We start from the raw sequence: 27,462 nt of genomic DNA, 5'->3' as shown, positions 1-27,462 counted from the left end.
ATCTTCAACTATATGAAAGAAATGACAGAAAAATATGAGACACTGAAACGGTGTAATAAAAATGTGCGAAAAGAGAGAGAAAGAGAGAGAGAGATTCGTATACGTCGACGCATTTCGATTATTCTTGCAAGGTCGACGGAAAAACGCACACAAAGGAAGAAACCGCGTTTTCGGTCAGTTAACTTCTCCTGAGATTTTTTAGCGTGATTTTTTTAACACGCGCTCTTATCTATGTTTTTAAGGGAATCGATACTTTTTAAGGTTGTATTCAGAGTAAGATAAAAGATATGCCAGATTATTCAAAATTTGCCAGTCAGTAGATAATATTAGAAAAAGAAATTATGCAAAATTTCAGCTCCTTTGCGAGCCTTGTTAAAAAGTTATTACGATTTTAATTTAACACGAGTTCTTATGGGATTTCACGATATAAATTACAAAATAACTGTAGATGTAGATATGCCATAATTTTGAAACTTTTTGCAGTTGTTAATAAATATCTTAAAAACAAATTCCACTTAAAAAAATAGTCATTTCGAGAATATCACATAAAATATAAATTTATATTTTGTTAAAATTAATAAAAATATATATTTAATATACATAAAACAATTATATTTGTAATTTTATACATCAATTGTTACGTTTTAATAATCTTTTATGATTAATATATTTCTAGTTTTTTATTTATCTTACGTTGCGCGTAAAGTATAATCCTACTCAAAAATATCAAAAGTGAACATCGAAAAAGGGCACACAAAATATACATAAAAATTTTTTCGTAGTTATTAAAAGTATAATAAATAGTTTTTGTAACTTATTTTAATACAAATAATACTTTTCCAGCAAACAATTATTATCTAAATGTTAAAATAGGTTCGGTTTACGCTATGTTTCTTAAACTTTTGACTGAGATCTTACCCTGAATACAACCTTAACTTCCGATACGATCTCTCCGCATTCTTTCTAGCCATTTAATTATTACGCTATTAGATACTGACACGAGCGAGCGAGCCGGAATCATGAAAAACGCGAGAGCGCGGCTTTAAGCACGTAAAATCTAGGAAAAGAAGAAACGAGCCACGCGACGACGTTATTATCTCGCGATGACACAAAGCGGCTTTTTTCGCAGAAGACTGAGCTGCATAATTATTCTTAATTACGTCACTGTAAAACGCGTTCGCGCGCGTGTTGTGTATGTGTGTGTGTGTGTGTGCTCGAAATTGCCTTTTGAGCCTTTTAAAGGGCTTTAGATTGCTCGACTGTTCGTATCGCACTTTTCGTTGCGAATTTCGCGGTTAAAATTTAATTTTGAAGAATATAAAAGAAGAGACAGAGAAGAGAGAGAGAGTGTGTGCGCGCACAGAGAGAAGAGAGTGCAATATAGATTATTAGAAGCAACATTAATATCTGAGAGAAACACATTTTACAACTAATAATTCTGACTTTTATTCTTCTTGCACTTGTGAAGAAAATAAAAGCGCAGTAAAAACCAGAAAAGCTATTCCTCCGGTAGAAATAAAATAAAAACTGGAAAAAAGAACGCGGACACAAGTGCACTTTTCTCCTTGTCTTATTTTTTTCTCTTTAATACGATTTCCCTAACTTCATGTGTTGTTTATAACTTGTTAGTTATAAATTTGCGAATAAAGCTGCCGGCAAACAACTTCCAATTTCAAGTTTCAGAAAACTAATAATTTTTTTTTTTTTTTTTTTTGCACACTTTAGAAGTGTGTGTAAAACGTATATAAAATAAGTAGAAATACAGTTAAATTCCACGTCAACTTTTGTTACAGATTTCTGTTTAAGCCAGTTAAGTGCTACACAACAGAAACAGATAGTTTGATTGTGAATGATATAATCCGACTATCTCTCAAAATTCCGTGCGTATTTGCGTAGAAAGTGTCTGTGTTATTAAATTTAAAGAAAATGATTCGAATATTCTTTTAATTTAATCAATATTAAATGCACACGCGATTATAAAGTATACATTATGTATATGTACGGAAGTCTGAATATAGCCGCTGCTCACAAGGGACACGCGTTTTATTTTTTCTTCATTTACATAGCCGCATTTTTATGATGAAAATGTCGAAGATTGAGAAATAAAACAATCATACGTGAAAACAGTTCAGCAAAGAAGATGAAAAATCAATAACTAACAAAACTGTTGACATGGGAATTTTCTTGATGTGGCGCGTCACGGGAAGTTTTCTCATTTTCGTCGCCCACGTATGCGGCTGAGGGATTCGGACACATCGTGGTACTCGCGCGGTCACCATAAAATATTCAACGGTTCACGTAACACGAACATACTCAAAGAGAGACTAGGTTTCTCTTCGCAGATTTCAAAGATACCTAGAACGAAAGTTGTATGTCGCCCGGTACGATCGATCCGACCGGAAGAGTCCGAGGTAACATGAAAAGCAAGGAGCTTGAGAGAGCAAACATATCCGAGGTGTCGAAATGTCAATATAATATCATCTCGAATCAATAACCTTAAGTGGATAAAATTGACTGGCATCAATTGACATAAATTATAAAACCGTTTTTTTTTATTATTAAAATAAAGTAAAAGTTGAATAGTTATTAAGTGTTTCATACAAATCTTACTTGCTAGTTAGCATTATTTTATTGCGTTATATATGATATGGGTGATTCTCTGTGAACGCGTAAATTTCAACTTTCATTTTTGATAAAAAATAATTATTGTTAACTAACGGATAGCGATGAATTATGTTTTTTTTCATACCATTTTAAGTCACCATTCGTAATATGAACACGTAACTATGCAATATAAAAAACTTATTTATGTTTTTTATGTCAATATTACACGAAGATTGCGTTTTTTGAGAATTAGGGGTAAACAGTACAGTTGTTGGCCTCCCAACAGTAATTGGCCATGTAGTAAAGTAATAAATATAAAAAAATACTATCATTATATTCTAAATTATAAACATTTTAATATTAATTAAGTTTTTCTGCTCCGAATAAAAGTAATATTATAGTATTTAAGAAGCTCAAAAACTTATTGTTATACGACAACCATTGGCCAACTAGCCAATCACTGTTTTTAAGGTTATGAAAACCATATGACAGTCATTGGCCTCTTATTTTGAGTTATAGATACAAATGTAAGTAGGTTTGTTAGTTTTTAATGTGTTATAAATAAAATATTCATTCCTATATTTTCATAAGTCAAAACAAAAACTTTATTATGATAACTGTTATGTAAACAGATACTAACAGAACTCATTTGGCCAATAACTGTCTATTTTGACTATAGGAAATATTTTATCAAATTTTGAATAATTTTTCAAATTTTTTAATAAATTTATTAGTTTATTTGCGATTGTTATAGTTTGTTTGAGCTAGTAGTACTGAAGATTTACTTCAAGTTATTAAATTTAATTTTATAATTTACTCTATATAGCGCAGTTTTCCTTAAGTGGCCAATCACTGTATCTCTTACCCCTACCCATATATAATAATATCGTTAATTTTCTCGCACACTAAAATTTATTTACTAACCGAAGAGTTATTTAATAAAATTTTATTGGTATTATTTGAGTAAAATTGTTAATTTTTGATCGGGCTTGCTTTTCGAGAAAGAAATAATAAAATTTGAATTCAATGATGTATTAATACGACCGCATAATTATCGAATACCGCAGAATTAGAACGTTAATAATTAATTGAAGTGGCTTTTACGCGGTTGAAAATCTCTTTATTATTACAAAGAATAAACCATGTAATTAAGTCGGATTAATTACATAAAAAACAAAATACAAAGTAAATCTCTTATTTCCACAAAACGCGCGCGAAACAAAACTAAATCACGTCGCTAACAACAGGAAAATAATCAGAACCAAGTTGTGCAAGTTTCCGCTTTGTGCAAGTTACATAATTCACCGTGTAATTCTCTCTTGCTTTCTATTGAGAAAAATATAGGAGTGTATAAATGAGAGTTGTAACAGTCGTAAACACGGAAACTTGATCGTTCTATAAGAGATTCGTATTGGATTTCTAAATGGATACAAATGAGTAAAAACCGACTTAACTTTTGATTAAACTTTTTTGCAAATCTTTTAAACAATTACGTCAGAAGTAAAAATCATGTGAGATATGAGCGAGTTTGAGTCTCGACAAGATTTTAGCCAATTCGCTTCTAAACAAAACTCGAAATTTGATTCCCGAACGAATAACATCTATGACTATCCTATACAAAGAAATATAGTAATTAACGAGCTATGTTCAATTTTGTTTATTGTCGAAGCATTGGGTCGTACTCGTCGCGTCCGTGTGTGTTGCAATCATCAACACGACGGCTCGATACTAGAAGCCTTCAACGAGATCGATTGACGACAAATAGATCGGAAACACATGGCTGTTGCGGACTTTGATGTCACGCACAGCTTGAAGTTCAAACAACCAACGAGCACGGATAACGATTACACGTGTAATTAATCCATTAAAGCTTTCTCTCTACATGTATCATAAAATGCCGCTTCCGTTCATTCATTTAAAACTAAATTCTGTAAAAATAAAAAAAACATTCGACAATTAACGTATGCCAAAAATATTACTCTAATTTTGACGAAGTAAGTAATCTCTTATTTATATCTTCGCGTTTTTTACATTAAGTGTTCAGCACACTCATCTTTGTATATATATATATATATTTTTTTTTTTTTAGTATCGCCTTATGAATTTGATAACAGTTTCACCCTAGACTTCCCGAGTCGAAATTTAGGCGTCTACATTGAACCTCAATTTCTCTTTTTTTATGTAGGAGTAAGAGAGAAAGTAGATCCTACTTTGACGCTGCTATACGTCCGAAATTTCCTTTTTTCCNGCTAAAGTTTTAAAGTAGGNNTCAATTCTCAGATNNNNCTGCGCATTGCAGGCTCTGATAGGCTCAAAATAGGCTCTGATAGGCTCAAAGTAGGAGTAAGAAAAAAAGTAGATGCTACTTTGACGCTGCTATACAACCGAAATTTTCTTTTTTCAAAAATTGAGGTTCAATGTAGACGCTAAATTTCGACTCGGGTTTTTATCGATCTTTTTGAACGCGACATCCCGCATAAAAATTGAGAACTATTCCTTTGACAAAACCAGATGTCCTTTTTTTTTCTTTTTTTTTTTCTACAGATATAAATATATATAAATTTATTAAAATATATCAAAGTTTCATTTTGCAGCAACCAGTAACAAATACATCTACAAACATATAATTTCAAAGTTACTGATGTTACACACAAATTCTTTTTTGTATCTGAAAGAAATCTAGAAACCAATATTTTATCATAAACATGTAATTGTAATGTTCTATATAATTTATAAATACACTTCCTAGTTTTTTAATATAATTTTCGATTGTGTTTTTTTCTTTTACTTTTACAAGATCAACTTCTAAAAGTGCTCAATATTTATAATAATTGCTTTAATTGTTTAATCTTAACTTTTAGACATAAGGTTTTTAACTGTCGTGAATTATTCGGTCAGCTTTCTATTACTTTTGCCGTCGATTGTGAAGTTGTTCACGCTAATACTTGTTTATGATTCAATAAGCTGTTTGCAAAAACCAAATTGCTTTTAGAGTTATAGCATTATTATTATATCACAAACTTACATCGTAACATGTTCTCGTTTAGTCTATTGTCTACCTCTATATTCTATATGCATTTTTACCTTCACTTTTTCACTTTTAAATTACTACTCTATCTTTAACAAATCGATGTTGAATCATAATTATACCGTGTAACAAAATTTCACTTGTTTTCTGTGTTTACTTCAAAATACAAATTATCACCTTTCTTGAGATCTAAAACCGTAGACCTAAAACTGTAGAAAAAAATTACAAAAAGCGTAGAATTTACTTTTATATACAGTACGGTATTTATTTTTTTAAATCAATTTTTATTTTAATTTTAAAACAACAGAAAAGGGATCTACTAGCAGTCGAGTCCACATCTCGAACTCTAGGTCATGCCGGGAACTGCTATATATACATAACATTCACTCATGCATTCATACATTTGCTCATACATCAATACTTTCAACAAATTATATAACAATTGCAAAAAATCAATTCCTTGCTATATTGCGCTTCAAAGCAAAGTCTAAATTTGTGAATAACGTTTTTTCATAATTTTAGACCTGAAGAAACGTGACATTTTGGATTTTAAGTCAGACACAAAATCATTGTTGCACGGTGTTATTTAATTCTTCAATCATCTAAACATGTTTATCAGTTTCCATGATTTAAAACTGACATATTATCGATCCCACAAAACTATGTAATCGCGATTAAGTGCATATAAATCATCTTAATCGCTTAAAAAAAAAGATGTTAGCAACTTTCGTCGCGTCAAGCGAACGTCTTCAAACTTACATGTTAAAAATACAAGAACTCGAAAACTTGATTATTCTTCAAGACACTTCGGTTAAAAATTTCGTTTCTTGAGCGACGACAGTTTCCCCTGTCGACCTCCTTTCCAATTTATCGACTCCCAATGGCGAAAACGACGTCCGCACATTTCCGAACGAGCCACGATTCACCCGAATGGATCCGCGCCGCAATTTGCGATGGCTGCAGCTCGATTCACTCACGGCAATTATAAGAGCGCGATACTGAAAACGCCGTGATCAAGACAATCCGATTGCGATAACGGTATTATAGCACCCCTCTACGTTATAATTAAAACATCTACGCAAAGAAAAACTTTGTGATTAAAAAATGAAAATGGAAACACAAAAACTTTGAAAATCTTGTTCTCTATCTAAAACGATGAAATCTAAACATTTTTTTGTATGTCACTGATAATAACAATCGTACAACTACTTACACATATACAGATATAAATTAAAAATCATAAATACAATAGATGTTTAAGATTATATAACAACATATGAAAGATAATTTAACAATACAAAAAATGCTCTATAGGATAAAAGACCCAATTACTGTCATCCTAAGCTATTTTATTTAAAATATTAAATAAATTCTTAAAAGTTCTGCATGAAAAAAATCTAACATAGAATTTTAAGTGCAATTAATACAAAAAATCCAGCACTCAACATTCTCATTTCTTTCATTTTAGGGGGTGACAGTAATAGCTCTCTCTCGCATCGTTCTTTTTTAATTATTAAATTTATAAATAAAAATAGAGATTTTGAGAGGCGGTATTATTTTGTTTCTTATATTAGAGACATTGGAATAATGCCAGATAAGAAGAAAAACACATGTTTTTGATAAATAAATAGTAAAAACAATTCGCTAACGCCAGAGTTTATTATTCAGGTGACAGTAATTAGATCTTTTACCCTAATTGGTATTCATAGTCAGATTCTACATCTAAAATAGTCTCACGTCCATTCCAAGATTATGTGTAACGGTATAACCAATGAATACAGCATCCTAAGACAAATTCAAGACGGACACATACAAGATCGAACTGTGAATATCGGCCTATGTCAAGTTATATTATTCCTTGTTATATAAATTATAGGAATGGAATCTCTGTTCTATACATAACTACGTTACCAGGTCAACTCTAAAACGAGTATATATAGAATAAGAAACGAAGTATTTTGTCCTCATGAATATTTTATAATCACAGATTTCACATAGTCACATCTATAATCAGTGCTATCAACTTAGGTTTCTGAATGACAATAATCTCCTTTGAATCCGAGTCGAAATTTAGCGTCTACATTGAACCTCAATTTTTCTTTTTTTATGTAGAAGTACGAAAGAAAGTAGATCCTACTTTGACGCTGCTATACGTCCGAAATTTCTTTTTTTCCTGCTAAAGTTTTAAAGTAGGATTCAATTCTCAGATCAGACTGCGCATTGCAAGCTCTGATAGGCTCAAAATAAGAGTAAGAAAAAAAAGTAGATGCTACTTTGACGCTGCTATATGTCCGAAATTTCCTTTTTTCAAAAATTAAGGTTCAATGTAGACGCTAAATTTAATTGCTACTTTTTATTCAGTTATTGTTTTTGTTGTTTCGAAACTTGAAATAAATTATACACAAGTTTAAATATTCTTATAAATAAATCTTTTGATAAATAAATTGTCCATTTTATGTAAACGTTCTTAAAATATCGAACACTTGAAATAATTGTACATTTTACGTAAACGCTGTTAAAATATCAAACATTTGAAATTACTGAAAGTCTGAGTTTTTGTTATTAAATTTTCCAAAGTTTTTTCATATTAACATGAAACACACGCGTAAAATATTTTTTTACAAAGCTTCAAAAAATAATATTGTAATAATAATAATAATATCTCGACAGAAATAGCGATATATATTTCCGTTTTGAGAACAATAAATTTTTTTTTAATCCATCGAAAGAATACGTCTTCATTACAAACCTTTTTTTATGTTTTTTACTCTACAAGATATATATTTCACATGTAATATATTAAAGTCGTACAATTCATTAGAAAGTCCTTCCTTTTTAAATAAGAATTTAAATAAAAGTGTACCTGCAAAAAAGTCTTTTAACAAATCTACTAAATAAGATATACTTTTCGGTTAATGTAAAATAGATTTTTTTACTTTTTTTATTTTTCTTTACTTTAAACGAACTTCAGCTTGAGTCTTAATTGCCGAGATGTTTCGACGTTAAACTTTTGAAAGTTGCAATAATTAACAGTCTTTCTTATTGAAAAGTCGATTTTGAACTTCAAAAATATAATTGTATTATTAATTCTCATATTTCACGTGTGTAACAAAGAGAATAAAAGTGCTTCAACTATTACCAAATATCCATTAAATTCTATTTCATCAGTACTGATAGTTGCAAATTTTTGTAGTAACGCTGTGCCAATCAACACAGCTAGATAAAATACAGAGATCTGCGCAGTGAAAGATATATGCGATAGATATCGAATAGAAATGTCAGTAAATACATCCAAAGCCGACACAGAGATTTTATTCGAGCTGTGCAGATAGATACAAATCGAAAACCCGAGAAAATGAAAATACAAGCATGACAAAGGCCGCCCAACGGAATATAAAATTTTGGTAAGCGAAAACCTCAAGGTAAATTATTCGACTTGTCTCTGACAAGATACACGGCTCTGACTCGTAAAATCGATTATGCCGAGAAAGCACTTAACAAATTAAAGCCACGCAAACTGTAATGCCAAATCACATTCCATGTAATCTAGTTCTGAAAATTGTATGTTTATTATCTAAATGTATATTTGCTATTTTGGCGAGAAAATTATTTACACTTTTTTTTATTTTCAAGCAAAATACTTTTCGCAGAAATAACTTTTAATAATGGTGACGGATTAAAAGAGATTTATTGCTGTTAATAAACACACTACGTAGAAATATTTCAACTTGTACGATATTACGTACTTGACGCAAAAGAAGCAACACGGCGAATTTAACAGGAATTGCACGGTGGTGGCTGTGTGAGATATGTACAGCAATATGTTCCGCAAAATTCAGCGACATATGTTTACTATCAACCTGACATAAAAGAAATATATAGTTTTATGTTTGGAATACAAATTAGACAGTTATGTTATTTAAAATAATATCGAAAATTACTTTGTGAAAATCAATAAAGAAAGGTGAGGGCCAATACGAGGTAAAAAACAGCTGATGTATGTAGTCAATCAATTGATATATGATATTTATCAATTGATATATGATATTTATTAAATTCAAAAATTAAACGTTTCGACTGCACATTGAGTCATCATCAGTGGTACAAATGAAAAGAATCTGTTACAAATCAAGCAATTAAGTATTAAAAGTCTCGTTTTGTATAACATATAACTCACCAAGTCAAATATCAAAGTCTAGGCATCAGCAGTCCAAGCATGTAAGAAGCACAACATGATTGTCTTCAAGAAGAAAAGTTGTTTACTTAGAGAAATTTAAAAGTCACTGTTAACCATGCTTAGCTCAAGAACGAACAACCAATGCCTCGACTCGCACAAACAGCTCTGTTATATATATGAATCCCTTCCGAAATTCAAAACACATGTACAACCGAAAAAACAAAAAACACGCAAAGTTACAATCATTTTAGCTTATACCTATAACTCAAGAAATGCAAAATACGGTTTTAATTGTTTGGTGTCAGAAACGACATTTAACGCATTGCTCATTGTAATTTGATATGTAGCATTTCTGAAATAAGTCTCTTGTTAAAATGTTGTTCACAATCCAAAATTCGAATATCGTTCCATTTAAAATCGTGATTCGCCTCAAGTCTATGATCGGTAACAACGGACGCTTTATCGTAACTTCTGTTGATTTGACATCTATGTTCCGAGATTCTCGTCTTTATAATTTTCTTTTAGTTCACCCTACGTAAGAAACAAACATTGCAAACAGCGCAATCAATACAATAAATTACATTTTTGTTATTATCGTGCTCGATGGGGTCCTTTAGTACTTTGATATAACTAGTAAGCTTATTGATACTCCTAAATGCCATTAAAAATTCACCTTTATTAAACAATTTTTTTAAAGAATCAGAACATTTTTGGATATACGGAACTGACAAAGTAACACGCTCTCTTGTCCTGTTTGGAATTGTTAGCAACTTGTTTAGTTGAAGGAAATTTATTGTTGAATAAATATTTTATTTTGTTATTAATGATCCTGAATATGAAATGTAAGGGATAATCATTGTGGAGTAAAATAATAATTAACTTTAAGTTTTTTTCATGAAATTGAAAATATGTGACAATAAAATTGCTCTGTCCATAAGTCCAATAATCGTACCGACTTTTTGTGACACAGGATGTGTGGAAAAAAAATTTAAATTTATATATATATATATATATATATATATCAAGAGTCACGGTAGTTCCTCGCGCCAAATTCACGCGCACGAACTGTGCGAGGCACACTGTGCCTCTATATACGCAAAAATGAAGAATTTTAGGAGTGGGGGGAAATTCAATCAGCAATATCTTAATACTAACAAGAAGAATATACACGCTTCGGGTCATCGATTTTGACAAAACTTCGTAGGAATGTAGTATGGATAGAGAAGCAACAAATGCTATTCGGAGACGACGCACCTCTCAAGCATTTAGAAGAAATCGCGGTTTGAAATTTGGCATGTACCATAAGTAGAGTTCCAAAAAGGAGTTTACCGAAATGTCGGCGTGGCGCAGTGGACAAGGTGTCGCGCTAGTACTTCACGGGTTTCATGTTCGCGATCTACTGGTTTTGGATTTTTTTTTTTTTTTTTTAAGTTTGCTGTTTCTATTTCTTCCTACTGTTTACACACACAAACACGTTTTGTATAATATTACAGCGGAAAATATTTAAAATATACATAAACATTCACACTTGTTTTATTTTTGTGTATGTGAAATAAAAGAAATAAGCAATGCACACACACACACATATTATAAATGTATATATATGTGTATTTATATAAACGCCATAATATTTAGAACACATAAAATATATATATATATATATATATTGTTTATTCTACAAAACAAAATTTTTTTATAATATAGGAAATCGCAGTGATAATAAGTTGATTAAGAAACTTACAAAATAATGTAGTAATGGTCATCAGGTATTGAGAAAGACCTAATACAAAGGTCGAAAACGTTTTACATTGTTTTCAATAAATTGATCAACTACATACACATCTGCATCCGTGTTTGCTTCAATTTACAACACCTTTATATTTTTCAATAATTTTATGTTTTTTATTTTTTTATAATGTTTTTAATAATTTCTTTAAATGTACACAAGTGTACTCAGTGCTACTTTTTCATATCACTTCTTTTGTAACGTAGATTTTGTAGAAAAAGGATGTTTTATATTAAAAATAAAATACATTTTTTTATAAATACTAGTTTGAGTTAAGAATTTTAATTTAAAGTATTACGTGTTGTGCGTGTACTTGGCGCACTTTTTTACCTTTTTTTAAAAAGGTAAGTTTGTTTTAAACAATATACGCATATTTTATATAGACATATATTATACGGCAAATATTCATTTCCGAACTTATTATGCACACACACGCGATAAACCTTTCACGCATATAACAGAGTTAAGATTACACATCTGCTCGACGATGTGTCGCAACGATGTCGGTCACGTGAATATAAAAATCGATTCCTAAACTTCCCTTTTATTTCCCCGGAGACCATATTTTACGGACGCAACTAGGCGAAACGCACTGTAACGTCGTACAACATTTTCTAACTAGATTTCGGCTAAAGCCCGTCGCGAGAATGCTTATTTCGTACAGTGCAACTTGCATTCTGTTTATAATTACATAACAACTGCACATGTTACACATATGACTGTGTTATAAAACTGCAAGATAAAATGAAATAAAATTACTTTTTTCGAAAATTAATGTGTGTGTGTGTGTATATATATATACTCTTATAAAACTAATTTAATCCTAATTTAATCCTAATTTAATCCTTTAATTACCAATAATTACTTTTGTAAAATATTTAACGGCATTTTAAATTACTTATTCTAACTTTATTATAAAAGAATAAAGTAATAAAAAATATTAGAATTGTATTAGCAAGTTGTGTGTTTTGGAATGACTCTACGTTACATCGAATGTCATTTCAGATATATGTAGTAGATTAAGTATCTTGTGTCAACAAGTAAAATAAGTAGTACAAGAGTAATATTACTCAAACATGGGGTGGAATTATATATCATATTTAAAATATCAACTTTTAAAACTAATCAATCAAAGTCAGACCGTGCGTAAATATTTGCGTATTATGATATTCGATATGAAAATGTTAGCCAATCGAGAAAAATACAGAGAGAAAGACATATTGTACAGTTAGTAAAAAAGTCTCATGTATTTTTTAGAAAATCTATTTTTTCGTTCTTTTATAACAAAGTATTATAAATTTCTGCTTTCTGGCGTTTTGTCTCAATGCAATTTGCATATGTGTGCAATTGCGTGTATATAAAGCAAAAAACTTCAACGTGTGTTACTCCGCAATATGAAATGTATATCGCGTATCGTAAAAAAATCAATCCCAGATTTTTTTTACAAATTGGTTTTTGCAATATAAATATACGTGGATTTGTGTATGAATAAACTTGTCACGTGTGAAAATTCAAATTAATGTTTTGAAAACCTGCGTAAACAATTTGACAAAATAAAAACCTACTTTCTTTCAAAATATGTAATACATGTAGACCTTTATGTGTAAAGAGATTAGCGAGAGCTTTCAGAAAATTATCCTAAGATATTTTCTAAAGAAAAAATCATGTCGTCAAGGTCGGTTTAATATGAGTTACGCTAATTCAAACATAGCTCAAGGGAAACAATCACTATTCGACCGAAAACCAATTGGCGTCTTCGTTCTCGCTAAATATTTTAACTAGATCGCCTGAACAAGTGTGCTACGATAATACCGAATTAACTCCGGAGTTGTGCATAATGTATCTCGCAACGGCTCCCCCACGGGACTTAACGTAAGAAACGATGCGACGACAGAAATAAAACGCGTGGGGCCAAAATTCGTACGGTTATTCATAGATGACCTGTTCCGCTTGACTAAAGATTATCAATATCGAAAGTCGTAACCTTGACCGTTACCCGTAATATAATGCGTCATCTTGCTCTCGTGATTGATGGTCGGGCACGCAATCAAATTTCTCCCACATACGAAATCTTCGTCTCCCGCGCAAGCGATAACGAAGGGATTCTGGTCGGAGACGCTTCGTGTACAATCATCAAGATAAACAAGACTATATCAATCTATCACGAATTTCGTGCAGACATTGGGTAAGGAGCCCAAATTCCGTCCCTGCACCTAATTCCGTCCCCCGGCTGATCTCAGCTATTAGGTACTGTCATGTGCTAGAAATTATTGGAATTAGTAGAATTCGCACGCAAAAAATCTTATTATCGCGTTATGAGCGTAATCGTTGTTTTTGTCGCAAGTTTGTAACGTGAGTGGTTTGCAAGCAGCATACTAGTAGTGCAGGCTTCGGTTTGAGTTTGTTTTTCTTGTTTTTTATGTAAAAAATATGTTCTTTTACTTGCAATTTTGTGCAGTTGTAGTATATAACTTCTACTTTAATGTCACGAAGTGATGATTTTATTGTGTCACAAGTAAAATGACATTTAATAAAAATGTAAAATGTAACTCTGTTCCATATTTTGTCCCTCAAGGATGTTTCAAATTTCGTCCCCAGTATCTTAGCTATGGCATATATCCAATGAAGGTTTAAGAACGGCGAAAATGAACCAATGTGCAGGGTGTATTGCAAATAAAAATAACGAAAGAATTTTTTTCTTTTCGAAACGTTTCGACTGTTTATTCAGTCATCCTCAGTCGTAAGACTATGCAAAAAATACAAAATATATAAAGATAAATTTGGCCATGATTACAAAATATCAAACAAAATACGATAAATATAAAATAATTATAAAAAAATTAAAATTAAATTGAAAACGTACCTTTGAACACTTCACAAAATGATGTTTACATATAGTCATGTGTGTCTATGATGTTAGGAAGTCAGTCACACACTGAGAGACAAACAACAAGCTAACGGTTGTCAACAAAGTTAAAATTAAAAGTCAAAAAGATAAAAGATAGAAAGTCAATGGATCTTATCGATTAANGGTAAGTAAGTTTTGTCAAGTAAATCGGTATCAGTCATTTTGTTCAAAGTATTATTATACATTTTTATAAAAATCATTTCAGATGTAGTCCGTTTATAGTAGTTAGGTTCTTTGTCAAGTATAGTGACTGAGTTCCAGTTAAAATTGTGACCGGTAGTAGAAAAGTGTTTATACAATACAGAAGTGTCAATTTTATTTTTAACATAATTTATGTGTTCTCTTATTCTAGTATTTAGTTGTCTTCTTGTTTGTCCAACATAGTTTACATTGCATATATATTGGCATATATATTTTCTAACATAAATATAATATATGTTAAAAACCATAATATATATATTTTATAATATATATATTTTATAATAATAATAAAACTTGTAATTTTTTTTATAGAATAAAGCAGTTTTCAATGATTTCTGCGTACTCTTATAACTACGAACTATGTGTATTTTTATTAAGACAGATATATGTATGGCTGTATGAAGCAGACACGGATGTCGATGTGTGAGTTCAAAATTTAGTTTATTTCAATAAACTGTACAGTACAAAGCTTTCGACCTTTGGTTTAGGTCTTTCTTTCTCAATATAATAATTAGACTTGCAAAAAAGAAGGAGAAATAGTGACGGTCGTCGTTAAGTGGTGATTAGTAGTCAGATAGTGAGACTAGAGGTTCGATCATCACTTTACAATATAAAAGAGCGACTCAACTTTAATTTTTTTTTTTTTTAATAGATAAATCGAAGGGGGACGAAATTAGAAACACTTTTTTGAAAACGTCAAAAATGCATGCTCTTACATTTTAATTTTTTTCTTTTTTTGTATGAAAGTTTTTGAAACAAGGATTATGAAATTTATACTAGAGGATTTGAGCTACGCATACGAATTTTTGTAAGTCGAGCCATTAATTACAGTCTGAATAAAAAACAAAAAAAACTTTAGGAGGCGAGAAACGCGCAAAAAAACGAAATTTGGACCCCCCCCCTTACACGAGTTCGTAGGTCTCACAGTATGTTTTCTTTCCCTAGATTTCCTCGTTTCTAAAATATTCGTTTGGGTTTCGTCACATATTGATCAGTTCTTTCCACAATCTCTGACCTTTAGTGGAAAAGTTGTGTTCGATAAAAACAAAAACTCGAGTACCATTCCGTTCTCGAGTGATTTTAAATTACTTTATGATCGACTATATAATAGAAACACATTATTAAACTAAAATTAACAATTGGGAAAAGAAGAATTTGCATTCCTTCTAGCGACGCAGAGATGAGATATAATATGGAATGACAAAATACATCGATTTATTCGAGAGAAATTGCGCTTCGACATGACCACACGCACATACAACATACATACATAACACGGCTCAACATGATACGTAGACCCACTTTTCTCAAAGGCACAAGGTCTCTCGTTATATCCCACGTCGGGCGATTACACAACATTTACAGCCGTTCGATTATATTGTATCTAATTAACTTATCTCCCCCTAAAAGTTAAATGTTAAATAAAACACGCAATTAAGCATATATTGACATAAAATCAGTTATCTAATTAAGCATCCCTTTTCTGTGCATTTACGGAAATTAGTTCGACCGCAATAAAGAGGCGGAATAATTATGTTAGTAGGTAATAATATCATCTACTAACGCGCGCGTACTGAGAGAGAATATTCAACGGGTCACACACGGTTTTAGTCGATGTGCTGCGAAATAATATTTTCAAGTTTTGTTAACGATATATTTTTTCTCTCTTTTTTTTAGAAGAAATATGAGAAATACAATTCTGTAATCGATTAGCGTCATTATTATGTTCGTAAAGTAACATTTGTTTTGAAACAATTATAAAACGTAAAGTTCAACGACTATTCTTAATTTCCTGAAATTGTTTGTAAATTTTGGCAACGCAATGAACGCTTTTCCACCGTGGCCCTATTTCGCAAATAAAGCAAATTATACTGCTTTCCCGTTAATGCGAATATATACGGCGAAACACAGACCGGAAGGAGTTCCGTCAAAACTTGTTAATTCGAACGAACCACTCTTCCTCCACTCGCTATATAGGCGAAGAAATTGCGTTATCCCGCTACCCCACACAGAGTAATTTCAATCTCCTTCGTCGTTATTGAAAGGCGGCCTCGGGGCAGAACGTATTTATCGCAGCGGGTGATGAATCGCGTTAATGTCAGAACACGTAGTTTATATAACAATGATGACAGCGAGAGGATTTTCTTTCGAAACCGGACGCTCGCGTTCAATTCTCTATTAAAGTTCTCTCTTATCGGTTCTCTCTTATCGGTACATCGTTATCGCGATTGTCTGCGATATAAATTATACAGCGAAAAAGACGTTAACGTATCGTCGGAACACGGGAGCATAAATAATCATGACAAAATGTAATATGTACCTATAAAATCTAAGCGTGTGTCTCAAAGAGTGAGCGGAATTTTCTTTTCGTATCTTGGCACGCAATGTATTTCAGTATTTGCCGTCTACCAGCAACGACCGAGAGGGTATATCGATTCTCCGGACCGTCAACGTCTTATAACTCAGATACGCTCACTATCGTCGGAATTGGCAAACTGATAAAGAATAGTGTGGAGGTAGGTTAGTCGCCTATTCGGAATGTATCACGTCCTGAAGAAATCAAGAGAATACAAAAATACAAAAATTATTTGTATTATATTGATCACAAGAGTTTTCAAAAAAAAAAAAAAAAAAACAATCAAAATGATAATATTATTTTTTCAAAATCGCTCACTCATCGTAATGACGTGAAATTGACGATCTTGTGGTATAAAACTGTGCTCGTGCTCGAATTTTAAACTCAGATCTTCTAATGCCGTGAAGCGTCAAATCGAAAAATCAGCCGTGCACGAAGCAGTTTGATCTAAATTGCGATGAATTGCATTGGGCGGATGCGACTGTTCGATTTTGCTTTTGAAACGACAAGTATACGGCATTGCATACAGCTGCGTAACCAGAAGAGATATTTCATCGGTATTGAAAGTTACGGGATCTTTACGAATATATGAGTTCTTGTCAGGCTCTTAACGACGCAAGGATCTCTCATCCGATTCTGTGACTGATCGCGCATACGCAAAATAAAATGAAACATTAAACCCTAAACGTAGTTTATGTACAGTTCATGATTCTGAATGTTACTTGAATGTTCACGTTCCTATTTCGAGCGCATATTTTGCTTTGGAAATTTCTTTTATGCGACGATCATTATTAGATGAATAAAATCGATAATCGTTTTTCTACAATAAAATTTAGTCATGTTCTGTACTGACCAGTTGCAAATAACGTAGTTTCTGTATATTTAGAACGAAATATTTATGTTAACGGCAACGGCGTTTCCGCGTGTACGCGTTCAAGTAGAAAATCACTTCTGTTGAAAAAGATCACGCTCTGGAAATTGCATTGAACAATTTGCGTTGGACTTGGCATAACAATTTGCAATAGCTGCAATTTGCGTACGAGAACAATATGTCGTCGTTATGTTTTCAAGAATAAATAAATATATATATGTATATATTTACATATATATTTTAGTTATATATTTTAGTTATACATTATATTTATTGATACATATATGTGTATGTGTATATATATATATATTTTTTTTATTTTTTGAATTATTTTGTGTATGCTGTGTCAATTTTGTATACAATAGTTTGTACACTGAAAAATATCCAAATAAGGAGATCAAAATGTTTGGTTTTATATTTAATAAATAAATAACACACACATACGTCTTGTGTTTTGACTTGTATCTGCCCTAATACTCTGTGTTATCTTCTCACGAGTTTATCCAATTGTTATATATATGTATATACACATATAAATATTTGCATATTCAATTTTTTTAATTAAACATTTGTTTAATCTTGCATGTATTTCTTTTCATATTAAAACCGACGTGACGCGCGAAATCTCGCAGAGCTTACAGGATGTCACACATGACTCATGACTAATGATTGTTGCAGATCGCCATATTTGTATTTGTTGCCTCAAAACGAGAAGCAAAATCTGACTCCTCGCACTTTAAAGCGAGGATAAACGCGATTAAATTCATATATTGAGTGTAGCCGTTAAAATGATAAATTTCACATGACTCACCGATAATTCGAGGATATAAGTCTGTATGTCTTAGATCCTCATTGAAGTTTCAAAAGGGCGGGTGGGGTGGAGCCCGTCCGGCGAGATTACACACGTTTACATCCTGCAAGTAGTAGAAATCACCTGTAAAAAAGATAGCGATTCATCAAGAGCTCTTTCCTTTACTTTCTATCGCGCATCGATACGATCGCTCTATTGCAATCGAGATGCCGCAGAAAATTTAACTCTCAGATATCTCACGTATTTGACACCCGGTAATATCCCACCAGCGTCAAATTAAGACAACTTATTTTCTTGAACTTATATCTCCGGTATAATGAAGACTATTGAAATGTTATTATATATACGAATCTTAAGGTTGTTTAATAATCATAAAGACTGTATTATTTAGAGTAACAAAAAAATTTGTTTTTGCAAAATAAAGCTTGACAATTTTTATCTTCCAAAAAAAACAAGCAGAAACAAAATTACAGTTGTAAATATGTAAAAATCATCTGGTTTTGTTAATATCAGGTAAAAATACATAAACACAACTAGATATAATTAGAAATATTTTATTTTTTTTATTTTACTTGTTTCAAGTACCTCTGAGTTAAAACGCAAAATTTTCTGAGAAACACTGTAAACCACTACAAAAAACTATTCCACTGTTTCTGACACTTCTTTTGAAACAAAATACTTTTTTTTAGTACATTTACTTACCAGAAAACGATTTTCAGTACAATCACTTTTTGGACGTTGCTATCCTACCAGAATCAAAAAGGGATAAATTTTTTCGTTTTTCGCTCTCTTATTTTGCACGGACTGAAGCTGGCAACAAATAGCGTATACGTATTACAAATCTTCTACTTCCCCCCTCTCCTCTACGGTTTAGACTTGTTCTTTCATCTACATAGAAATGATGAACGATTTAAAAAATACTTTGTTCCCTTTTAACCCGTAGGGATCTGAGAGTTAAAATTAAAACAAAGTCAAAATTTCTCCGTTTAAATGAAAATATTTCTGTTAGAAAAAAATAGTCTCCATTCATTAAATATTTGCGGATTATATAATGTCAAGTAATACATCTCATTTTATAACCATTTTCTATAGACAACGGTGGTCATGTCGGTTGAAAGAAAAATTACTGTTATTTCTGCCGCTTCATCTATTCTGCCATTATAGCTGCAATAAATCTTTAGCGGGATGCACACTTCACCTAACCCAAGAAAAATTAAATACACCTTATAGGTCATTGTAATAATGACAAGTATCTTGCTGAACATGCCAAGTATAATTAATATCTGTGTGAGCAATCGATAACGGACATACAGATGCGCGACGATAGTTTAGATTGGCACAAACCCCGAGCGTATGATATCTCGTAAAGTCTATTTCCTTGAGGAATGATATCTATCTCGCGAGACTGGTCGACCACGATGGTTGGCTAGTCAGAATTTCCGAAACTCATACGACTCGCGCGCGACGAGCCAATTAAACTTGCGTTGCGTTTATATACAATATATATATATATATATATATATAAAGTACAAAGTGATGGTTTGACTTGCTAAGTTCTTGCCTTTAAGTTGCAGTCCGCTACTTGTTCGCGTGCATGTGATCGCGCGTACTTGCGGAATGCAGGTGCCGTCCGAGCATGTTATACATCTGAAGGAATATTCAACGCCACGTGAACTCCAAGGCGAAAGATGTATATGTAAACCAGTTATCGATTGTGATGACGCGCTGTTCTATATTCTATTTCATTTCCATTTGAGTCCCGATGGATGGACTCTAGTCAGCAATTAAGCGAAGTAGCTCAATTGTTCCGGCTTGTACCCATGACAGCTCCGCGTCTGTCGATAACGCGCTTTAATGCTTTTGTGGAAGAGAGTCCAGAAGTGTGTATGTTACACGCCACGTGTTGACATATGTATGCAGTGAATATGTATCGTAGAACTAATGCGAGTGTCGCAGCTGATGGATGACAAAGTAAGATCTGCATGTCACACATCGAAATTGTGATAAATCCCCGAATCGATGTTGCTAAATATATATGTGCTCGGCTTATTTTTGCGGCCCTTTGCTTGTCAAACAAAAATTTATGTGTGTACATACAAAGAATTCCGTGCAAGACATATTAAATTTTGATAGCTCAAATAAAGATGGAAAAGCAGTGTCATTTTACTTTAATTATATGAGCGGTAATTATTTAGATTAGAGACGTTCTCACCGATTTTGATGACTTTGAAATATGTTGTCAAAGTCAACATTCTGAACAACTTTTCCTTATACATACGACCGTCACTCGGCTCTAGTTTTTGAGATAAAAAATTAAGTACATGCTTAGGCATGCAGAGACGGGCTACGCCCGTTCTTGCAATATATTTTTGAATTAATGATATAACAGTGAAAGCAGTATGTAAATTGCAATTAATGTAAACATTCAGAAAAAACATTTACGTACTATGTTTGTGTTGTAGATGTGTAGGCAGGGAGGAGCTTTGCTCTTGCCCTTGCATCCCCCCCCCAAAAAAAACTTACTCAACCCAATTTCTAATATGTTACTGCAATATAGTAACGTACGTTATGCATCGTAACATTAATGATATTGTAATAACACAGGTTAGATTAGGTTAGGTTAGGTCGACAAGTCGGGGTGGCGGCCTCGGCCTGTCCTGCACGCGGTCCCGAGTGGGGACGACGCGGTGGCGTGTGTCCCGTCGCGTCGTCTAAACAGAGAATGACAGAGGGGAGAACATTACAAGTTCTCCTGTTCCAGTAGTCAGAATAGCCCGAGGGAGGGTCCCGGCAGAGTCCTTACCAGGGGTTCCGGGTCCTTCCCTCAGACGGGCTGAATAGGCACACCTTGGAGGTTTTAGTGGGTACACCTCCCTCATCTCGCAGGGTGAGAAAGGAACTCCCACATAACCTTGGCCATCCCCCCCCCCCGAGGCCAGGGTATCCATAAAGGATTTCCTCCAAGTAAAAAAAAAAAGGTTAGATTAGGTCCGCCCGTTTCCCGTGCCCGTCCCCGAGGTCAAAGATCCCAATGACAGTAGTTCCCCTTCCTCACTTTGTGTGACTAGAGCGGCGGACTCGTGGGGGAGCCGGGTCCTCTGAGTAGTCCGCCGCTCCATCATTAAAAGGAAGACATACAAGTGCAAGGAAAAGTGCGGCAGCCCCTGGGTGGAACCGTCCATTCAAGGGAGATACTGCCGCGGGGACCGTGACAGGTCGGGGTGGGGGCCCCGGCTTGTCCTGCACTCGGTCCCGGGATGGGGTGACACAACGGTGCGTGTCACCGAACTCAAAGAAAGAAGGAGGTCAACACACTCCCTCCGCGGCAAAACAAAAGCTCAAGGAGAAGTCCCGGCAGAGTCCTACACAAGGGTTTCCGGGTCCCTTCCTGAAATGAGCAAGGTAGACACACTGTGGTGGTTTTAGTGGGTATACCTCCCTTCATCTTGCGGGAGAGAGGAGGAAGTCTCACATAACTCTTCCCCCAGGGCCAGGGTATCCATAAAGGATTTCCATAAAAAAAGGTTAGGTCAAATTAGGTTGTTTTTGGGAGGATGCGCAGAAGAAAACAACAGCGGCGGACAAAAAGAAAAAGACGGCCTCGGGACCAAATCCCAGCGAGCGAGGAATATCCTCGCTGCTCTACTGGAAAGTTCTCCGGAGGCCAAGAAGCATCGGCCGGGGTCTCTGTCCTCGATGAGCCCTTAGTTTTTCTAGGCGGGAAATTTCGTTATCAGGAGGTGTCGAGCTGATCGCCGCGGCACTGTTTGAGGTAGTGTCTCCCCCTTCTGAGAGGTTTGACGCCGGGGCTATACGAGGAGTGTGAGCGGGGCACCTTTCATTGCACGTAGCCCCACTGGTAGCGAAGGAAGGCTGTGGCTCTTCTTTCTGCCACAGAGAGGCTCAGCTCTCCTGACAAAGGTGATAGCCCGTTACTGGCTTGGGGGCGATGAGAGAAGTCTCGAGAGGAAATAGCCTCTAGGCTTTCCAGGGACCTCTCTCGCAGCTTTTGCTGGTAGCCACCGAGAGGTTTTAGTAGATGCGAGTTCTATATTCCTTCTTCGAGGGGTGGAGAGTACATAAGACATTTCCCTTTGTAAAAAAAAAGGTTTTTTTGAGGAAGATGCAGGGGAAGGGGCAAAGCCCCCCCTGCGTACACATTCACAATACAAACAAAAAGAACAACGTAAAGAATTAAGTGTAATCGTAAGATAAATTTAACTAAAGTTTTTTTGTGAATATCTCAAAAACTAAAACCGAGCGGCGGTCATATGTATAAGGAAGAGTTCTTCAGAGAATGTTGACCTTGACAACATATTTCAAAGTCATTAAGGGGATCTTAAAGTGAATCATATTTTTTTACTAACTGAGTCGACTTTTGGGGTCAGTTTGTAGTAATATTTGCTTAATATAAAAAGTTGTGCAGTTTATACGTAAAAAACAATCTGCATTCCGGATAACATAAAGAATAATATAGAGTTTTCAGAAATTAGTTTAGAAGTTTAGTGTAAATGAATAGTGTGTTGGAAGTATACAGGATCACTTTCGTAAATATTTCAGCACACTATACATTTACACTAAACTTTGAAACACATTTCTTAAAGCTCCTTATTGTTCTTTATGTTGTCCCAAATCCGGGATGTAGTTTTTTATGTATAAATTGCATAACAATTTTTATTAAGCAAATATTACTAAATGACGGCCAAAAACCGCAAATTCAATCGGTAAAACAGGATAGCTTTAGGATCCCCTTCAAATCGGTGAGGACGTCCCTAATCTAAGTAATTACCGTTTACCAATCTTATCTATTTGGGTTCTTTCCTAAAGCTCGGTTCGCGAAATATCAATTGCTATGTTCGAAATTTGCGAGCATATAGATCTTCAATGAGAAAATATACAAGTTCGTGAACTCACGCAATGCATATATTTTTAATATTTTTTTAAATTTATATTTGAGAGTACAAAATTTTTGCGATATTGAATATCATTTCTCAAGTATAAATACAATGTCATATATGAAGAGAAAAAAACATATTTATAAGTACTATAGAGTAAAAAATATCTTTTCGAACACATTATATTGATACATGTAAAATATCCTATATACTTCTTCGAAACACTTTCTGTTACAATACAGTGACTTTTGTTTGTTGTGTGAGTCTCACAGTGGATGTGTAAAATGTGACCTTCAGTCACACAGCACAGTCGGTATATCGCGTCATTTACTTTACGTGCTCACAAAATTTACATCAAAAGAATATAAGCGCGCGCACTTCAAAATTACCGCGTATTTCTATAAAATATTAGCCCTTAAACTCATCTCTCCAAACCTGCTTTATCATAGAAAAAGTCTTTTCCTTCTCCTATTTATTTTAATCTTCAAAAAAGTATATAATGCAAAAATTATTACTTATAGTTAATTAATTTTTATTAATTTCTAAATCTCTTGTTTAATTATTTTCAATTAAATTAGCTAAACTTTTTTAGTGCTTAAAAGAGAAAGAAAGAGAGAGACTAAGATTTTCAAAATTTAATTTTTTCTACATACTATACTCTTGTTTACACCGACAATTTGAATTTGTAAATACGCTATTAATCAAGCACCTTGTCAAATATGCTTATCAAGAGAGTACTATAATAACGATCTAATGAAGATTCTCCTCGTCGTCGAGGGAACAGCTGAGAAGTACCTGACCTACATAAATATTGACTATAGATGGTTTTCGTTTTCGGTCTTGAAATCACACAAGGAACGGTCTCGCACATTCGGTCAGACATAATGAATATATATTTTGAAGAAAGTTGCATATGAGAAATGTTTTCGATAAACAAGCGAATACATTCACACTAACACAAGTAGAAATGACATCTATTTAAACAGTCAAGAAGTTAAATCGACAGATTTTGATAGATTTATTTGTTGCAAGACTAATTGGTAGAATTTTTCTCAAATTGAAAAAGTAATGAGTCGTATCTCCGTGAACCGAGGTTTAATTTGCACAGAGCTTTATGCACACGCCCAAACGGAGAATTCTATTCACGTCGATATAAGACACTGTCTGCATTTGAAACAAATCCACTTTAAAAGAATTTAATATCGAAATTTTCCATGCACTACGACGTACATAATGTAGTACAAAATCTAATATGTTAGATAGATTGCTTATAACATAACGTGCATTTTATATGTAATGTCCTTCTAAAAATACTGTAATCAAGACGCTGCTTTCTCTTGAAATTAGTTCTATGTTACATAATTATGTTACATTCACGATAGCAGCACAACCAAGCCTTTCATAAATATCCTACGTTTTTTGCGCATTTCCATCTATCTTTTCGCGAAAATTACTTTGCTATTTCACTTTGCTTTAGTATTCGCGTTATAAATACATCAAGATTGTAATTATTCCGATTTTAATCCTTGCGCAACGGTATAACAACTTCGTCGGTCGCAGTGCTTAGATATGCGTTCGTATTGTATCTACATATTTATTTATGCGCCATATGTCAGCGACAGGTTCCGGGATGTTTGCTGAATGCGCCTCATCCCGATGCAAGCTTAATACGAGTTGTAGATGGAATTCACTAAAATGCAAATATCTCATCGCGACAATGATCTCATTGGACTCCAGTCTACAAATTATAAACTCGCAGTCTATCAATATTATTTTTATCAAATATTAACGCCACATTTTGCCAGTTTTGAGCAAAACTCATTTCCTATTTTGTGAGAAACAAAAAATCTTCCAAATAAAACTACACACACACACACTCTCTCTCTTTCTCTCTCTCTTTCTCTCTCTCTTTACGTAATTTACAGAATTGTGCGTTCGATTGACAAACGTATAATATAATAGAGCGACTTTTTTGTATTTATAAGATTTAAGTTGATTGCAATATCGTTATGTATATAGATCTGCTTTTAATATGCAGCCTAAAATTATTTCTTTATTAATTCCACATTGTACAACGTAACTAACATATTTTTAACCTTTTGCATATAGACTTAAAAAACGACCTACTAGGATAGACTGGGTTTGTAAGACTTATGCGACTTTAAAATCGAATATCACCGCAAAAAATTAATATTTTTTTCATTTTTGATTCTTTGAATCGAAGTTTGAACGATTCTGCGTCAATTAGAAAAAAAAACAAATTAAAAAAATCTCTAGTAGTTTCGGAGATATAAACATTTTAAAAAACCTAATTTTTACAAAAACTACGGTTTGAAATTTTTGGACTAGATAGATCTGGAAGACCTATGTCTGTTCGCAAAGAATTATAAAAAAAAAGAATACCAAACTAAACAAGAACTCGTTCTTTGAGTAATTACGAGAAATATATATACATTGTGATAATTTTTTAACTGTTGTTATCGAATCTTCTCTAACTTTTCAAACAATAAATTTACTCCAGCGTACGCGAAAACTAAAAAACAAAATAGATAAAATATCAGTGAGATAGCGCGATGTAGATAAGACTTAATTTGATGAATATATTACACAAGGGCTTTGACAAGACCCTCGACCTTGTTCGTTCGAGCTCACAGTCTATGCGCACGGACTGTCAGCCGGCGCGTGGGCATCTTTTTCTAAAATAAATACGCTATAAAAGAGGCGCGAAATAGGTGTAAAATATCGATTTGTTGTTCTCGAATAAACGATGTAATCAACGACGACCGCAAAAACGCGTTTGCAACTTTGTGTTATAATAGATATAAAATGAAATAGCCGCGTTTTTTCTTATCGTTATGGCGCAAACATAAACGTACGTATTAAGGTGAGAATATGTTAGTGTGCGTATGAAGCGAATTATCGAAGAGGTCATACCTGTAGAACCGTCAGTCACTCCATTTTCCGATAAGCGATTATAAGCGGGATAGAAGATTTTATGTATAACACACACACACACACATGTTGTATCACAAACTACACGAGATATCTAAATCAAGAAAAACTAAAATTCATTACGCAAATTTAATTAGCGAATTGCGTCAGATAAAGTCACATCGACTGTGCGAGCGAGCAATTTATTTTTTTGCTTTCTGTTAGATGAGAATGTAATCGTATAGTTGATTCACTCAAATCTTTATAAACGAGTGGTCTGAAATTTCTTTGGGGACTACGTTAATTATTAAACCGTAAGATATATGACTAAATGACACTAGCAAATATAGTTTTGTCATATTCTCACAATTTATACATTTTTTAAGAGCCTTAATAAGCCTTAATAAAATAGCTTTCTCTCAGGAAATGTTTTTTATCGAGATAGAATGCAAGTGACATTTTTCTTTCAGTTGACAAGATTATTTATCACCCTTATTAGTCGGAAATATCTTGTAATGAACCGCTCGATAAGCTGTCAGATGTCGCAAATAACTTTTACCGCATAAAAGTATCCAATTAATCTTACATATCACGAATGTTATAATAATATTCTAACGTATTGCTTCATTTTTCGAGAGAAATTTGTTTACCGTAAAATTATTTATTTATTTTTTTGTATATTTTATACAAAAGATCACTTTATATATAAACTTATCAAAATACAGAAAAAATTTTCGGTCTTTTCTATATGTTCGGCGTATACTATAAAATATAGAAAATTTATGTGATACAGTGGTTCAAGATTAAGTATCGGAGTACGTTAGACAAACTCAGAAATATTACTATTGGAAACGTGCAAATATATATATATATATATATATATATATATATATA

General features: G+C 33.2%; 1 protein-coding gene across 2 annotated transcripts in view; it reads right to left on the bottom strand.

The window, feature by feature from the left end:
• Positions 1 to 27,462, bottom strand: part of LOC109858359 (synaptotagmin-7) — a 198,021-nt gene that overhangs the window by 169,454 nt on the left and 1,105 nt on the right. For both annotated transcript variants that reach the window (XM_020435505.1, XM_020435506.1), the window contains exon 2: positions 18,743 to 18,865. The gene's annotated coding sequence lies outside the window, so the exon portion shown is untranslated. The remainder of the gene's footprint in view (positions 1 to 18,742; positions 18,866 to 27,462) is intronic.

Source organism: Pseudomyrmex gracilis, unplaced genomic scaffold (assembly GCF_002006095.1).
Source record: "Pseudomyrmex gracilis isolate BER0280 unplaced genomic scaffold, ASM200609v1 scaffold_199, whole genome shotgun sequence".
NCBI lineage: Eukaryota > Metazoa > Arthropoda > Insecta > Hymenoptera > Formicidae > Pseudomyrmex > Pseudomyrmex gracilis.
This window is presented reverse-complemented; position numbering and strand designations above follow the sequence as displayed.